The sequence below is a fragment of the Dysidea avara genome, chromosome 1, assembly GCF_963678975.1.
Source record: "Dysidea avara chromosome 1, odDysAvar1.4, whole genome shotgun sequence".
NCBI classification, from domain to species: Eukaryota; Metazoa; Porifera; class Demospongiae; order Dictyoceratida; family Dysideidae; genus Dysidea; species Dysidea avara.
Window position 1 is genome coordinate 30,410,354 of NC_089272.1, and position 16,594 is coordinate 30,426,947.

The 16,594-nt window shown below is 38.1% G+C and overlaps 1 protein-coding gene across 1 annotated transcript in view; it reads right to left on the reverse strand.

The window, feature by feature from the left end:
* Positions 1–16,594, reverse strand: part of LOC136261384 (adhesion G protein-coupled receptor L4-like) — a 200,593-nt gene that overhangs the window by 80,630 nt on the left and 103,369 nt on the right. The gene's annotated exons all lie outside the window — the stretch shown is intronic.

Consider the following 16,594-nt stretch of genomic DNA (forward strand, 5'->3'; position numbering starts at 1 on the left):
TTGCTTCTCCAGCGACCAAGAGTTTGTATGTGAGCATCTGGCATTTTGGCTAGCGATGCAGAGGTTGCTGCTCCTATGCGGAAGCTATGTGTGTTGTAGTGGTGCTTATCTAGCTTGAAGTTGTCCAGCAGAGACTTGAGCCCTGCACGAAACATAGCTGTGGTCCAGCCTTTGCCATCCTTAGTGATGAAAAGCGGGCCTGGTTGCCTGCTCCTTTTTTCAAGGTATGAGAGGATTGCCTTTATTGGACAGACCGGGCTATCAGTGGCGCCCATGTACACTTTGACACCCTGGGTCTGTTTTGGACTGCTTTAGGAACAGTTGTAATAGACCGGGGTTTTTTCTGTTATCAACTGCAATGTCACTGAGTGATAAATGGCAAGATGGGTCATATGAGCCTTCTGTAGGAATCGTGAACTCACCAACTCTTAGGAAGCCAAAAAAGGCGAGACAGCACATAGCCCAGAGTGTGGTGTTGTTGTAGGAGGTACTTTCCTTAGACAAAAGGGATCTGATGCTATGGAGCATTTGGACAGTGACTGGCAGGCGAGTTCTGGTAGAGTTCATTCCTGTTTGGCGCTTTTTAATTCCCCTCAAGATGAGTTGGAGCCGAGGGGTGACTTGGTGATTGAAATGGTTATGTAATCCCTTACAAATGTGCATGTGTCTGACAGCTGATAGAAATACCTTTATAGTTCCCTGTGAGATGTTAGAGGTAGCCAGGTGTGTTATGAACAGAGTTAAGGTGCACTCAGACATTGGGATTGGCTTGGTCCTTGCCATTTTACAGAAATTGATATATCTTCTTTGGCCCGCCGCATAGGTATTCCTGCTTGACTTGGCCAAGGCATAATGCAACAACTTCTGGGATTTGCTAAATAGCTTATTGAGGCGAGTGCTCCTTGGTGGTTTCAGAAGATAGCATCTGTGATACACAAATCAGCCTTGTATTTACTAATCAGTAATGCTGCACACTGAATATTTCCGTTTTCAGCCGCTACATGTAGTGGTCTCCATTTACGATAAGGAAGAGGAGCATCTGGATCAATTCCTTTATCATCAAGAATTTGTTGTAACTCTAAAGGATTATCATTGTCTATAGCACCTTCTATACCCCAACTCTCCTCAAAGTTTGCCCTCCTTAAACCTTTTTGAACCATGGGTACACGCTATATGCCTTTAGGGAATGACGGCCACTTGTCAAACGGCTGACGCCACGTGCTACTGCGTATGCGCTAGTACTCTTATTAAAGCACTGTTATTCCTATTATTGTCTTGTGTCTATGGATGATTATTTGGGGCTGCCGTCATCTTCAACTTTAACTTTGTTTAAAGGTATTTTTTAAACTACATTTAATAGAATAGTAATCACCAGCTACAGCTTACTTGTTGAGTTGATATTTGAGGAAAAATGGATCACAAACACAGTGCTACGGATGTGCATCAATGTTGAAACCGGGTCACTACTGCTGACCCGGATGACCCACTGACCCAGATAGCAATCCGGGTCAGACCCGGATTTGAAAGGGTGGGGGCTAACTCAAGGTACTAATCTCTTAGGTAGAGGTGTGCGAAGAACTAGGGGGTCTGGGGGCATGCCCCCCAGGAAAATTTTGAAAAATAGATGCTAAAATACTGCAATTTGGAGACATTTCCACAGACCCGGATGTGACCTGGATGTGACCCGGATTAATTAAAGCCAAGACGTGTTTCGGCTAGTCTCGAGCGAGCAAACGAGTCTACATTTTGAGCGTTCGATTCGTGTTGAGTAAATATTGCAACTTCAGCCTAGCTGTAGGTTGAATACCAAAAAAAAAAAAAAGGTCTTCGCCTACTGACAATAGCTACCCCTCACCATAGATACCCTCAGTTTCGTGCTACATGCTGCACTTACTAACAAATGGGCGTGACTGAACATATGTTGGTAATGCGATCGAAAGAGCTACGCGATAGCGTTTATAAGTTCCACATCGTCAAACGAACAATTTCATTTCTCACGTGATCCAATCCGGGTCAGACCCAGATAAATTGTAAACCGGGTCAGACCCGGATGACCCGGAGAAAATGTGACCCGGATGACCCGACCCGGTTTCAACGCTGATGTGCATATGCATTAGTTTGGAATTGGCAAGTCTAAGTGATAGCTGGCAAAAATAAGTTTGTACATGTACATGCAGTGCATAAAGGACCCACCATGTAAAGTACACTCTACATTTAACCTACTTATGAAGGACAGTTTCTGAAGTTCCTGTGAACCTCTATGATTACAATTTTACCTCTAAAAAGGAATAACAGTAAAATTTCAATCCTCTTGCTTCCTCCAACAAGTTAATCTCTTATATTTTGTCTTAAAGAAACATGACAATATCAAATCTCATGTATATGGCCAGCACATTTGTGAGGTTGAACATGCCACTTTTAGATGTACCCATCACAATTAGCTCACGAAGCTATTATCTTTTATAAGCCTTTGGCTTTTCTTTTGTCCACTAAGTGAGGGATGAGTATTTGGTAGTTTTAGGTTTGCTTCATGGTTGCATGTCTGGGATTTTCATTGCTTTGATCAGCTATCCACTGTATTTGTAGGGCATGTTCTTCTATTGGTGTATACACTAGTGCTCCACGATTTAGTGAGTACAGAGTCCATTGTCTTAGTAATGTTTGGGTGTTGTCTCTTTGATGGTCCTTATGAATATTTTAATATTGGTACCATGATTATGGTAAATGTTATATTGATACATCTGTATAATCACGCACATTCCTACTGGAAAACTGAACAAAGTATATTGTGATAGCTGTACATAGCAGATGACATAAATGATTTTAATTCAAAAATGGCTGGCACAAAGTTTGTCAACAGTAGTATGAATACCTCTCTGACAATTGTTTGAATACAGTAGAACACGATAACGATAAAATCACTATGACCATAATATGTACATAGGCTCAGAAGCCACGGCTAGCTACTATCACCCTCTATTATTCTGATAAGGGGAGAGGACGGGAATAATATTGATAAGTACATTAATATACAGATATTCACTTCCTGTTACAAATAAGTGAATGATTGCATTAAACTTTAGCCTGTGTGAGATGCATTCATAAAAATGGAGTTAGTATGTAACCATAAGCACCAATCTTGTTATAGCTACACAATGATCAAAATATTGATCATGCTTTTTTTTGTCATTTTCAAATAAAACTGCAGAGCAAGGGTGTGTAATATTTCTCAAGATCAGAGTATGTAAGTGAGACTCAGTATATCTTCAATATCAAATGACCAGAATGATTTTATGGCAAAAGATGGCACCATAGGACCTGTGATTTAAATCAGTCTTTGGAGAGGCAAACTGTGAGCAATATAAATGATGAAGGCACATACTGTAGCATCAAACCCTTTAAAGGGAGTGCTGCAGTTTAGAAAGTGTTTTCTTAATCCTGATACTGATAACGACACAGCTGTTGTAAAGAAAGCTGCAGATAATTAGCCTTTGCTAAGTAGTTTAAAAGCTGATGGCACCAGGGAAGGCCGAGATACGTATACTCTGAATAACCAAACACCTGTACTACATCTCAGCATGCATTGATCTCAGAGATCCAAGTAAGGTTTGTGAAACCAAAATTCTATGATTCAACTAATGCACAGTTCAAGTAATCAGGAGGATGTGAGATTAGGAGCTGACATCAGTAGCGTTCTGCAGTACAGAAGGCATGTAATAAAAACTGACTGCTTTTACATAGCTCTTTAAGTAAAACAGAATATACTGAGCTAGCCGTAGCTTCTTATCATTGAATGGGAGGCGGAGGCATAAACTGTCTAACTTACACATACATAACATGTTAGTTTGCAGGATTACCTATGTATGTAATGTGCAGCTTTTCTTTGTTGCTGGTATAGTGAAGGAGAACTGTGCACAATGCTATCATTTTGAAAAACAGCTTTCCGATTATTACTATACTAAGAAGTCTTAGCTAATGCTTTCCCTGTAACTTTGCAGAATAAAATCAACCATAAATTACAGTATGTCTTTTAGCATCTTATAGACAGGCACTAGGCCAGTTGTTTCCAAATGAAAAGGTGCAAGAAAGCTTGTAACTGATAGGTGACTACTTATATCTGGTGTAAATGCCATCAACAGAGTGAGGCATCCTATTGAGTAAAACTATTAGCTGGCCACACCGTGTCCACATCAGTTTGCTAGTTAAAAGATCAAAATTTTCTTTAGCTGCTTTTTCACAGAAGCCAGATGCTTCAGTAGTATCCTTAGCCACTTATCCAGCTGCAGCAGCCACCCCATGGGCAGCACAGGGAGCAGAGAAGTAGTACTGCAGACAGAGACACCAAAATAGGCAGGATAGCCATGTTGATAATCAGGATCAAATATAACTCCTGGGTAGCTACTGCAAAATTAGGTTTACACTAACATATGGGATTCTTGCAGATTCGGTCACAATTTGTCAACACAATTACTACAAATCATTTGTGAACAAGTCTCTGCTATTGAACTCAGTGTTTAGAGTAATAGCTTTTAAGAGGAGGTCATTTCATTCCACTAGTTGTGGAATCTTTTGGAGTAAGGACACCTTTTTCACCATCAATTCCGAGATCAATTCTTAGACCCATTACTGATCATAGTTCCATCCAAAGTGGCTAGGAGAAACTTACATCAACAACTTTCAGTGTGTTCATGCTGAACAAACAATGCCAGGATTATTTTTATGATATCGGGCTCACAAGGCTTGGATGATGACTTCTCCTTTTCCCCATAATTGTAGTCTCGTTGTTATAGTCATATCATAGTTGTTATATATGTAACTATAGTTTATAGTCACAATTTGTAGTTTCATGTGTAATTGTGTAAAATAGCTGCGGTTTCCCCCTGATTTATGAACGCAATGCCATTGGGTGAAATATTTTGGGTGCTTCTTTCTCAATGAAGGAAGGTGCTAACAGCAAAATCCGTGATAGCACCGTGATCCCCACAGCAATAGGACTTTTTAAATCTTTGTTTCATGTCTGTACCCCCAAGGAGACAAAAAGTATGAGCATTGGTCTGCCTTGGGTTGAACAAGTGGATCACTATAGTTTTGTTCTCACGTTGTCAATTTTGCCTGGCGATGGTTGTAGGAAGGGCCTGGAAGACAAAACTTACCCAGCAATGGATTCACCCGTTCATGGAGAATCTGATGATGCAAGTTGCATCTTGGTAAAGGACTGCAATCGTAAGTTATGACCGTTTAATTAAGTGCCTGTAGTTTATATTCTTTATTGTCACTGTACAAATTGATTTTAGTTCTGTTATTACCACTTTGTAGTACTGTCACTTCAAAAGTGCCTGGTTTATAGAGCTGAAACTTCAGTTTATCATTCCTTGGCTATCAAAAGAAATGGAAATACAAAAAAATGAACTGGTACTGACATGTGGGGTTCTTGCAGATCCAGTCACGATTGTTAGCAGCTGCTTGTTCTTTGCACATACTGATTGAAAATACCTGGAAATTTTAAACTGATATAAAACAAATTCCCCAAGGGGGATTTTTTGGGACTTTGGATATGTTGTTCTATGAGAAAAGAGCTTTAAAATGATACCAAACTTTCTTTTATACCATTTTTTTCCGGGTTACAAGTTTTATCTACCGGACTATTATGTTTACTGTATGTGCATCTTTTCCACCCACACACACTGTGCTGGTCATGCACTGTTTGTACATGCCCCATTTGTAGATTGTCCCATTGGTGGTTGTAATTGGTTGTATGTGGCCCAGGCCTAGTTATACAACCAAGTACTAAGAATAATATGAAATGCGGTTAAAATTACGTCATTAATAATGAAATAAATAAATAATAAATAATGTTTGAGAAAACTACAAGGCCTAAGGCTTCACAGTCACCGGGAATAGAATCTATGTTGCATGTAGAGACAATCGTATAATGGGTGGGTGTTGTCGTGAGGTGATAGAAACGTACGACGATTTTATTTAATGCTGATCAAACAGTTAGCACGTGACGCCCACTAGACAGGCAAACTACTGTTCATTTGTGTTTGAAAGTTGGAGACAGCATCTATTTCGATTGGAAGATGAGTGGTTGTTACTCCTGCTTAATTAACAACATGAATGGAAGTTGCTACTAATCGCTGGAGGTTAGTTTTTGTTGGTTAAAACACTTTGATAGTCTTGTTTCTTTAGTCTCGCGTAACTAGGCTACCTTCACTCGTGTATGGGATGGGAGAAAGCCTCATCTGGCAGGCCATTGTGCGAAGAAGGTGCAGTTTCCAGCTGGTAAGTTTGTGTGATGATGCATAGCTGTCCATCTGAAGCCTCACATCTCCATGATCGGATAATCACTGATTGTAATTGCATACTAATACATACATGTGCCAGTCAATTCCTCTAGAATTGTATAACTGTGCATCTTCTCTACCTGCACACACTGTGTTGGCCATGCACTGTTTGTACATGCTGCATTAGTAAGTTGTCCCGTTGGTGATTGTACTTGGTTGTATTTGCCCCGGGCCTAGTAATAATAATAATAATAAACACTATTATGCAATCATATATCATTATTGGCTATGCATATGTAAACTTCATCACTAATGTGTATACAATACCACAATACCACATGCAGTATTTTACCACAAGTACAGGCTTGCAGTGGTGGATGTAGGAATTTTCAGAGGGGGTTTCAGGTTCAGGAAGTTTTCAATAACTGTGATCCGCTCACCAACAATAGTCCAGCTGGGGTTGTTAACTAGTCTTATAGCTCAGTAGCCTATAACTACATAGATCTGTAGTGAATCATAAAAATCATTCCAAAGCATTGTTTCATAGATGATCTAGGCCTTCACAGAAAGTTTTGAAGCAAAACAGCACTAATTGATAATTAGTTTTAGAAGTGCTTAACACGCTTCAATGCTGTAATGTTATTTCTATTGATTTCAAAGGTAAAAGCATGAAACTTTGGCCAGTAGATAAAGTCCCAATGCGATACACTATGCATGACTGTTGGTGATTTTATCACTCACACAAATCGTAAATAAATTAGGGGCACACGCACTTCTTCAGAGGGAGTTTCAGCTGAAACCATTGCAACCCCCCTGTATCCACCACTGGCTTGGTTATTTACTGTTTGATGTTGCTTAGGCCCAAGGCATGCATTTTTACCTGGAAAGAAAGCAAAATGATAACTTATCTCAGTGTTTGATTGTCAGGATGTATGTTTAGAAGTGAAATTTATTTTATGATATGTCTGATGATATTCTTTTGATATAGTATGCATGGGTTCATCACAAATACATCGAAACATAAACAAATAAACAAACACAAGGAATTGAGTAGGGATCAAATAAACAAATACACAAAAAATAGAATTTTCGACTAGAGTAGGGACCATATTGCATTGATAAAAAGTACTGAAACAAGCTGGAGTAGTGCATAATATTAAATCACAGTAAAACAATAAGAAGTGTTATATCCCTACTGTGCTCAATGGAAATGTACAGTGGGGATATAACACTTCTTATTGTTTTACTGTGATTTAATATTATGCACTACTCCAGCTTGTTTCAGTACTTTTTGTTGATGTACTATATATGGTCCCTACTCTGGTTGAAAGTTATAAGTTTTTTGTGTATATCATACTGTACTTGTTTGTTAACTTTTTTGCAAACAAAATCATTGTGACTGGTGAACCCATGCATACCTCATCAAAAGAAAGAAATAGCATTGTGCCCCCCCAGTTATCAATTATCATTTGAAAAGTGAAGTATCCATTACGCTTTGTTGTCAGCTATGTTAAACCTATTACACAGCATTGTGAATCAAGAACTGTTCAAAAAGCACCTCTGCAATCAAAGTAGTTACTTTGAAAAATATGGGATGATTTCTGTTATGAGGAAAGCTATCACACACTACCACCAAATAGATGCCTTATGCTGTCAACAAAGATGAATGGGACACAAAGGAGGACTCTGTTCCATGAAGAATGCATTGCATATACCATGGTATGCCAAAAGGCATGTACCCTGCTGAAGCGATGTCAAACAGTGAAAAAATCAAACCCATAACCTTAGCCGTTATCATGTTATACTTGTCTGAAGGTATCAGTTAGTCCGTCAGTTGGCTACTCAGTTAGTCAATCACTAGAAAATTCCATTAAAAAAAAAATCATAGCAACTTAATTTAATACAAGTGTTTTGAGCTGATCTGAAGGTTTTTTGGGCTTAGTTTTACCTAACCAATGATGCTTCACCGTCATCAAGGAAAGTGAGGCTGGTTTTGGGTGATGTTTTTCATGGGCCATGCCCAAACATTTGTGGTCCCTACTATACAGTACTATTGTACTGTATGATGAAACAATACTGGAATTGGATTACACTTGCAACTACTGTACACTATGCCTACTGAATGATAAATCCCTACTTATTATTATTATTATTATTAATGGATGGAAGGAAGGTAAACAATTCTTTAGAGAATTTTGTAAATGTTCTTTTAAGCATTCCCAGGATTCTGGTTGCAGCAGCTGCAGCTTTATCACAGTGCAAGGAAGATTTAAGAGAAGATGCTACCCATACGCCTAGATCTTTCTCAAAATCTGTCTTTGTCAACTCTACAGTAGACCCCAAAGTTTCCATTGTATAATTTGCTCCTGTGCTTTTAGCTATATGCATCACTTTATCCTTTTTAAAGTTAAGATTACAATCTAACTTTGTAATTATGGTACTGCATATTTGGGATGATGTCATCATCATAGAGTTTTGGAATTGTTTGTCATTGTAATCACCAAAAATAGTTTAACTTTCCTTCAAAACAGCTAGGCTGTATTGGTTAAGCATAATCAAGCCCAAAAATTCCTTCAGAGAAACTCCAAATCTTTCAGAACAAGCTTCTATTGAATCAAAAAATCTATTTAATAACTGAAATTTCTACTGATTGACTAACTAACTAACTGATGCCTTCAGCCAAGCATAATTCCACAATGCACAAGGTTATGGGCTCACTGTTCAACATTGCTTTGTCTAGAGATGGGGACACAAAGAAGGACAAAGGCAAGTCCATGATACATGCATGTATTGTACATACACTGTGATTGGCAAACAGGCAAGGTCCTTTTGCTGACAATACAAGGTGTTGATTAACAGTATAGCTTCTCTGTAGTTGTGGGGGTAGCTATTACACTTAAGTATCACCCTTATTTTCTGTAGTAATTGCAGAGGTACTTCTTGTACTGTTCTTCATTTGTATTGCTGTGTAATGGGGTGAAACATAAGATACATATGGCCACTGCATTTTTCAGTAATAGATTGTTGGGGGCACATTAGATGCAAAATTAATTTCATGGGGTGCATGGCACTATTTTTTCTTTTGATACAGTACACATGGGTTCATTAGTCATGGCTATCAAGACACACGGTAGTGTGTCGTGCTGCCCAAGAAGCCGGCGCGCAACACTCGTGAGTATATTGACAGGAAGAAAGAAAACGCACTTTTCGCACCTCCGTGCTGCCTTGATGAAACAAGACGATGTTTGCTGTGGACACTCCCTCCAACTTCAGTACTCCACATTCCAAATTTGAGTGAAACCGCTTCAGGAGTTCCCGAGATGTGCGACTTCAAAAATTGGTTTAGTTTCTTCATTTTTTATTTCTTCTTATTTTTCTTTCTCTTTTCGCACACTTACAAAAACTGCTATAAAATGCGAACGCCTTATCCGATTGCCTTGAAATTTGGCACACAGAAGGGGGATATAAAGGTGCATCTCGGTATCAACTTTGGCAGGAATATCATAAACAGGCAAAGAGGTATGAGCGATTATTCATGAAAAATAACACCAATATGTTGTCACGTCTACAGGGTAAACCACATATGTGAAGAAGCTGAAAATCGGTGGGTGAATAGGTTAACTATTGAACCTCAAACCTTTTGTGGTTTGAAAGAAATCGAGCTAAAACCAGGAAGATACAATGAAAAAACCAACAGTGTGTAACAATTAGGGGGCATCTCCAAACTGACTTTGGTACGCTTAACGTCATAATGGGGAGGGGGGTTCAGCCCATGACGTTATTAATTTTTATTAAAGCAGTTATAGTGTAAACAGCTATAGAACAGAGAAAGTGACGTGATTAAACAGCTATACTGTTTGTAGACTACGTTTTCAGGTAAAGAATATAACGTTTTGTGCTTCTATTGCCAATGCATTGTTTCATAGTGTGATGTTAAGGAGGGGGGGTCTGAAGTTAGCGTCATTATGACGTTAAGCGTACCAAAATCAGTTTGGAGATGCCCCCTTATGCAACCGAGATTAGCTAATAAAAAACGACTACTTACCACGCCGACCAGATAAACCGCTTGGGGTAATGCTTTGAAATTCACTGTACAGATGGAGTAATCATCTTAGAAAGGCTCTTCAATGGTGTAGAAGAATCAGACTTAAAGCCACGGAGTTATAACACGAAATCCAACTTGATGCAGCAAGTGCGAGATCGAGATACTCTAATAGAGCAGTCATCCTAATAGAGCAGTCATCCTAATAGAGCAGTCACACTGAACAGAATTCAAGAGATTAGATAGAAACAAGTAACCTGTATAGAGATCAGCTACAAACAAATCACCCTGTAGAGAGTTCAGCTACAAACAATTCACCCTGTAGAGAGATCAGCTAGAAGAAGTTACCTTGTAGGGAGTTCAACTACGGAAAGAGATAGATCAGCTAGAAGAAATCACCTTGTAGAGTTCAGCTACAAAGAAACCACCATGTAGAGAGTTCAGCTACAAACAAATTGCCCTGTAGAGAGATCAGCTAGAAGATGTTACCTTGTACAGAGTTCAGCTACAAAGAAACCATCATGTAGAGAATTCAGTCGCAAACTAATCACACGTAGAGAGTTCAGCTACAAACAAATCTTCCTGTAGAGAGATCAGCTAGAAGAAGTTTCCTTGTAGAGAGTTCAGCTACAAACAATTCACCCGGTTCAGAGATCAGTTAGAAGAAGTTTTCTTGTAGAGAGTTCAGTTACAAAGAAACCACTATGTAGAGAATTCAGCTACAAACTAGTGACCCTGTAGATACATCAGCTAGAAGAAGTTACCTTGTAGAGAGTTCAGCTACAAAGAAACCATTCTGTAAAGAGCTCAGCTGCAAACAAATCACCTATACAGAATTCAGCTACAAACAAATCATCCTGCAGAGAGATCAGCTAGAAGACGTTACCTTGTAGATAGTTCAGCTACAAACAATTCACCCTGTACAGCGCTCAGTTAGAAGAGGTATCCTTGTAGAGAGTTCAGCTACAAACAAATCACCCTGTAGAGAGATCAGCTAGAAGAAGTTACCTTGTAAAGTGTTCAGTTACAAAGAAATCACCATGGAGAGTTCTGTAATAAATATATGTATTACATATATAAAATGTACATTTACTGATAAAATCAGAAATATTTAAAGTATTCAACATTTGTTTCATCTTTTTCTTCTTCCTGTGGTAAAAAAAAAAGATAAGTTAAAAAAACCTCAAAGCCGGCCATAGGCCGGCTTTGGGGTATACAAATACAAAAAGAAGTGAAATCTAATCCAAAACAGCCAAGCTGTAAAAAAAGAGTGTGGCCCTCAAAAAGGCTATGGTGAAAAAGGTGTGAAATCCAAGGTGGCAGGTAAGAAATGTCTGCGATGGTAGGCTAATAACAAAAAAATTAACAACGACAATTCAGGTGAATTTGTGTTGCCTCCTCCAGTTTTCACTAGGATTCAGCATCAAAGTCACCTGAATTGTCATTATTAAATTTTTACCATTAACCTACCATCACAGCCATTTCTTGGCCACCACCTTGGATTTCACATATTTTTTCACCCTGGCTTTTTTGGAGGCCACACCCTTTTTTACAACTTAGCTATTTTTGATTAGATATCATTTCTTTTTGTAATTTCCTACCTAAAGCCAGCCTATGGCTAGCTTTGGGTATTTCTAAATTGTTTAGCTACTGTATACATGCACATTTAACAATATTATTTACAATTGTGTTTAGTAACCATTAAAAGCAGGCTGAATTGTTTTCAGCTGAAAACTCTACAGGGACATGTGTATGTACGTACCTGAAATTTCTACCTGGATACTCAGAATGTAGCTGTACTCTTAGACGACATGGTGAACGATTTGTAATTAAACTCATAACAGAGTGACTTATAATCTAACTAAACTCTACAGGAAAAATTACAAGATAGCTGAACTCTCTACAGGATGGCTTTCTTGTAGGTGAACTCTCTACAGGGTGACATGTTTCTAGCTAAATTCTCTACAGGGTGACTTTGATCTCTCTACAGGGTGATTTGTTTCTAACTGATCCTTTTACAGGTTGATATGTTCCTTTCTACAGGGTGATTTGAAATGTAGCTGATTTTTCTACACTGTGACTTGTTTCTAGCTGATCTCTGTACAAGGTAATTGTTTCAAGCTGATCTCTTTACATTGTGACTTGTGTCTAACTGATCTCTCTATGGACTCAAGCTGATCTTTCTACAGGGTAACTTTTTCTATAGTTTAACTCTCTACATGGTGATACCTGATATCTATACACAGTGATTTGTTTTGAGCTAATTGCTCTGCAGGGTGACATGAAAAATATTTGAACTCTTTGCATGGTAACTTGTTTTCAACTGATCTCTCTACAGGTTGATTTGTTTCTAGCTGAACTGTTTACCGAGAGATTTTTTTGTAGCTGATCTCTCCACAGAGTGGCTTGTTTCCAGCTGATCTCTCTACAGAGTGATTTTTTTGTAGCTGATCTCTCTACAGCGTGATTTGTTTCTAGCTGATCTCTCTACAGCGTGATTTGTTTCTAGCTGATGGGGGTGACTTGTTTCTAGCTACAGTAGCTGATCTCTCCAGCATGACTTCTTTCTGGCTGTACTCTCTACAGGGCGACTTGCTTCTACCAGATCTCTCTACAGGGTGATTTGTTTTGAGCTGATCTCTCTTACTACAGGGTGATTTGAAATGTAGCTGATCTTATTACAGGGTTACTTTTTTCTAGCTGATCTCTCTAAAGGGTGCCTTGATTCTATCTGATCTCTCTACAGGATGACTTGTTTCTAACTGATCCTTCTATGGGGTAATTTGTTTCAAGCTGGTTTTTCTACAGGGTGATTTGAAATGTAGCTGATCTCACTACAGGGTGACTTGTTTCTAGCTGAACATTCTACAGGGTGACTTGATTCTATATGTGGCTGATCTGTGACCTGTTTCTAGCTGAACTCTCTACAGGGTGACTTGAAATGTAGTTGAACACTCTACTGGGTGACTTCATCAAGCTGATCTCTCTACAGGGTGATTTGTTTCTAGCTGATCTCTCTCCATGGTGACTTACTTATAGGCTTGAGCCAATTATGCTTTGAAAATAGCCTATTATGCTTTTGAGCAGTGCTCAAAAATCCAGCCTATTATGCTCAATATTATGCTCTCAAAATCAAGATTATGCTCTAGAGCTGACTGTTTTATTAGAGTATATCCTCATTTCCTGACTACTGTATTAGAGTAATTGACTGTTCTATTAGAATATCTCGATCTTACTACTATTAAGTGTGAATAATCAGCCAAGAAATAGTAAAACTAAAGGTTTTTGATATGAAGCACAGTAATAATGTGCAGTGTGTTTATGTTGTGCAGTACTTTCGGCAAGCGCATTGCACATTTTAATTAAAATTCTTGAAAATCATCCTATTATGTTGGCATAATGCTTGATGCTTTTGCCACCCTATTACGCTCGAAATTATGCCAGCATAATTGGTGCAAGCCTACTTGCTTATATATGTATATAGCTGCATGAACTCTTTATACATAGTGACTTGTTTCTAGCTGATCTCTCTAGAGGCGGCTTGTTTCTACTAAACTTCCTATAGGCTGACTTAAAATGTAACTGAACTCATTGCAGGGTGACTTGTTTCTAGTTGATCTCTCTACAGAGTGATTCATTTCTAGCTGATCTCTTTAAAGGGTGATTTGTTTCTATCTAATCTCTCTACAGAGTGATTCATTTCTCCCTACAAGGTGATTTGTTTCCAGCTGATCTCTTCTAGCTGATTTCTCTATTGACAGTCTCTGTGACTTGTTTCTAGCTGATCTTTCTACAGGGTAATTTGCTCTAGCTGATCTCTGTTTGTTTCCAGCTGATATTTTCCACAGGGTGACTAGTTTCTAGCTCTACTAGGTGAATTGCTTTCAGTACAGGGTGATTTGTTTCTAGCTGATCTCTCTACAAGGTATCTTATTTCCAGCTGAATTCTAAACAGGATGACTTGAAATATAGTTGAACTTTCTTTAGGGTGACTGGTTTCTAGCTACAGGGTGATTTAAAATGTGGTTTAACACTTTGCAGGATGACTTGTTGACTTGTTTCTAGCTGATCCCTCTACAGGGTGACCTTCTTTAAGTTAAGCTCCAAACAGAGTGGCTTATTACAATATTAAATTCTCTAATATATATAGATGAATGCTTTAAGAGAGTAATTATTTATTTCTTAGCTGAATGCATTAATAGGGTGACTGCTCTATTAGAGTACCTCGATCACGCACTTGTTACACCTAGTTGACTTTTGTAGTGTAATTTTAATCTGATTCCTTGTAAACTACTTCTAAAATAATTATTCTACCTCTCTACCTATTTTCAGCTTATCCCATTAGCTATTTTCCTGGTAGGCATGGTAGGTAATGCTAAAAACTCGATCATGCAATTTTTGCACATGGTTGGCGTTTTTGTATAACTCCATGACCGTTATTGCGATTTCTTTCAAACTACAAAAGGTTTGTACTACAATAGTTACTCCATGTACAGACTGATTTTCAAGTTATTCCGTCAAGCGGTTTACCCTGAAGGCGTGATAACAAATCACCTTTGGAATTTTGAAGAATTGCACATAACTCTCTTGTTCTTTGTCTTATCTGTACCAAAATTGGACTGTAAATGTGTAGTATTATGCTCGTACTGCCCTCCAAATTATAAGTAATTCAATTATAGCATGTGTGAGTTATTTTGATTTTTCTAAAGTGTGTAAGACAAAAAAGAAAAAAGAAATGATTAAGAAAAATACAAAGAAAATAAGACAAACTTTGAAGGTGAATATCACAGTAGTGAATGGGCGGATTCACCTCATATTTTTTGGAATGAGAGGTTCCCTACTCCAAGGGAGTTTCCACAGCAAAAATGGTTAATTTCTGTCCAACAATTATCAAGCTATGGATGCGTGAAAACGGCATTTTCTTGGTTCCTGTAAAATACACACTTGTCTGTTGCGCGCCCGCACTGTCTGTACTTGGCCACACATGACACATTATTGTGTGTCTTGATTATGACTATAGTAAATTAGGGATTATATGTCCATTAGTATATCTGCAGGAATAATAGGCAACCTATCTTGTTTTATTACTTTTTGCTATTCTCTTGTTTCACTGCTTTTTAATTTTTGATCCCTAATCCAACTTAAAATTTGTAATTAATTTTTCCTACCACTTGTATTATTATATAACTGTATGTAGACAATGGAGTTTATTTCTATGATTCCTACTTGAATTGCAAACTCCCATCTTTTCAATTCATTATCAATATCCAGAGGAGGGCGGACATGATTTAAGCACTGCTAAAATATATTATACAAATGGTTCATTTATAACATACTGAAGAACACTAAGCTTACAACAGGAGTTACCACGCAATGTTTATTGCTGCAGCTTTGTATGGCATGCAAAGGGCTGAGGTACGAGTGCAGGATATACATGAAATTGTTAATATCGACATAACCAAAGGGTTTTTATTAAACCAAGCATACCATCTTAAAACTTATACTGAGTCCATTTTGATTATCCAGTAAACCCCATTCAACCCCACCATTAGCTAGATTTGTATTGAGGTTCGCCTGAAATACCAAGTGGGACTATGCAATTAAATAATAAAGTTTGGCAATCAAAAATGACAGCCAAGAAATGGCTGTTTTGATATTGATCAGAGGAGGGCGGACATGTTTTAAGTGCTATGTAATTTTGTCAAACTTTAGATGAGGACACATGGTGTTGATACTGTATTAGCTGTTGATATTTCACCTTCCATGAGATAACTTTAATCCTAGAAGGATTCTAACTGTACATTTTGTCCTTTTTTCCATTACACAGTTGTCAAACATCCTGAAGATTTTGTTTGAAGGCCACAATATGATCACGGCTGTACTTAAATTCTTAACAGTACATAAGTAAAAATTAAATTCGATTAGAGATTATAGAAAAAGCAGGGGAACAAGAGAGGTCACCTATACCTGCAGACATAATAGTGGACATTTAATCCCTAATCCAGTCTATCCACAATTGATTTAGGGATTAATTGTTTACTATTATATCTGCAGTTGTAGGCGACCTATTTCCCTACTTTTTTCTATGATCCCTAATCGAACTTAAAATTCCTTATACTTGTGTTACTTTTTTATGACGTTGTTATGACTGGTGAAGCCATGCTTACCACATCAAAAGAAAGGATTGCACCAGAGTTAAGGTTTTCATCTGAATGTGCACCCAGAAATCAATTACTGACTCGAAAGTGAAGTAGCTATACTGTATTAC